We start from the raw sequence: 2,632 nt of genomic DNA on the forward strand, positions 1-2,632 counted from the left end.
GTGAAAGAGAGGAACGAATCAAAGATGACTCCTAGGTTTTGAGCTTGAACATCTGGGAGGATGACATTATTATTTATTGAGATCTTAAGCACTCAAGTAGGATCAGGTGTGCAGATCATGAGTTCTACGTTAGATGCATTAAGCGTGAGGTGTCTGTGAGACATATGAATAGAACAGAGAAGAGATATGGGCTAGCGATGTAACTTTGAGAGCTAGTAGATAAGTAGTAATTAAAACCATCGGAATGGCTGAGCATATAGGTAGGAAGTATAGAGCTGTGGTTCTCAAACGTTAGCATGCATACGAATCATCTAAAAACTTGTTAAAACGTAGATTGCTGGACTCCACCCCAGGGTTTCTGATTTAATCTGAAGTGGGGCAGGAAGTAGGGCCTGAAAATTTGTTATTCTAACACATTCCCAGTACTGCTGATGCAGCTGGTCCAAGAACCACACTTTGAGAACCTCTGTTGTAGAATGAAAAGAGATCACAGTACTGAGCTATAATGAAATTTGGCACTTAAAGGATGGGAAAAGCTGGAAGGAGCTGGCAAAGGAGGTTGAGAAGAAATGGTTAGATACAGTTAATCAAGAGCGTGATCAAGAAGCCAAAAGAAAAGTGTTTTTTATAAGAAGAAAGGGTTAGTCCCCTGGTTTAGATAACACTGAATGCTCAAGTGAGATGAAAAATGGGGTAGGAGGGAGGTAGAGTTGAGCACAGAGAAAGAAGCCAGAGAGGTTTGGCTGTGAAAGGTCTTGGAAGACGATGGATATATAGGAATTATTCATTTATTCAGTCATTTTTATTTATTAATAATTTTAAATGGGAGAGAGTACAGCACATTTAAATGATGGTGCAAAGGATCAGATATAATGAATAAAGTTAAAGATACAGGAGAAGAAGGAGATAATTGATCATGTGAGTCTGAAAAGGTAGAAGGGAATGAGACCAAGAGTAGGGTCTGCCCCAGAACTACATCCATTGTAGTAATAATACGTTGAACCATGCTAAATTGCCAATACTTAAGCACTTTTTACTTACCAGTATGACAATTCATAGGTTACGCTAATAATGAAATTAATAATGACTGGCCATAAATGAGCACTTACTATATGACAAGTAATTCCTTCACTTACAATATTCAATCCTCACAACAATCCTATGAAGTATCATTCATTCTACAGATAAGGATCATAAAGAAATTAGATACAAAATGACACAGGTGGCAATTAAAAGTCCAGATTTGAAATCAAACGTTCTGACTACAAAGCTGCACCCTTCACCACTACTACATGTGCTACCATACTGTCTTTGTTCTAAAAGGAAGGAAATAGGAGAAGATACCTGTAGGTTTATAAATTTGGTGTCAGGAAATTGAAGAAGTTACTCTCTAATGGCACCTTCTTTCTCAAAGACTGAGCATGAGGGGAGAGATAAAGAGAAATCAGAGCCTTTTGAATGAAAAAATTTTGAAATCATGGTTTTGAAGAGTGGAAGAGGGGGTAGGCTAAACAACCAGGGTAAGGTTGGTAGGCAGTGTTAAGAGACTATGTGGGGCATTTAGAGTAGCACCAATCTGCCAGGGTATGTGAGTTTGAAATGGTGCTCATGGAATCTAAGCTGGGGAATGAACAGTTAAGATAGAAGAAATTGTAGGGATCATTGATAGGAGAAATTGTTGGAGTCATTTGACTGGAAGTCCTAAGGATGAAAAACACTTGTGGCAAGCTGGGACAAATGGAGATTGTAGTCACTGAGTCAGTGTTTGAATTTGTGATTATGGAGGAACAGTGATGATTTGACCCAGAATAATACTGTGGGAGGGAGCAAGTGACTGAGATGGAGTGGAAGAGGTAGAACTGGTGAAGACAGAGCTAAGCAGCCAAAACTTTCATGAATTCTCCAAACGAACACCAAAACACCTGGGAAGCTTCTAGGATGGCCAAGGGCAGAAACTAAATTTATAAACCAAGTGGCAAAGCTGCCAGTGAATGAAATAGTAATGGAAAGAGGATAAGCGTGGTTTAGCCAGGGAGAATCAGCTTCATGAGCATAGGAATAATAATCCAGAAGCAGCATGGGGAGGAAAGAGGATTCTAAACCCAAAAACTGATCCTAAATCTCATAGGAGGGTAACAGTGTGCAGCGAGCACTTAGGAATTAAAATCTTTTCCATCCTGTCTATTAGAAGAAACAGCAAAAGCAACATAAGAGCTAGGGCAGGACACAGATTATCTTTAATGGGGAAAAGAATCCTCAGAATGATACAGAGTTATCTCAAGGAATGTAAAGGCTAAGCTTTTGGCTAAATGCCAGGAAGGGACTGGAACCAATAAATGGAAGGCCCAGAAACTCAGAAACAATATATTCTCTATCCATTTCATACCACAACTTCTCTCTGCATGCAGGCTTTGCTCTTCTCAGCTTTGTAAACTAGTTTTTCCACTACTTGTTCATCAACATGACAATCCAGACACTCTACACAGACCTAACTAATCTCACAATTTCAGCTCCATCCATCAACTGTCTCAGGCCCAATTACAAATGTTTGGGGAAAGAATCAGGTTGCCTTAACTTGACTCTTGTGTCCATTCCTGGTCCAAGTAGGCAGAGCTAAAGGAGCAGTCACATA

This window comes from Trichechus manatus, unplaced genomic scaffold (assembly GCF_000243295.1).
Source record: "Trichechus manatus latirostris isolate Lorelei unplaced genomic scaffold, TriManLat1.0 scaffold00094, whole genome shotgun sequence".
Taxonomy (NCBI): Eukaryota; Metazoa; Chordata; class Mammalia; order Sirenia; family Trichechidae; genus Trichechus; species Trichechus manatus.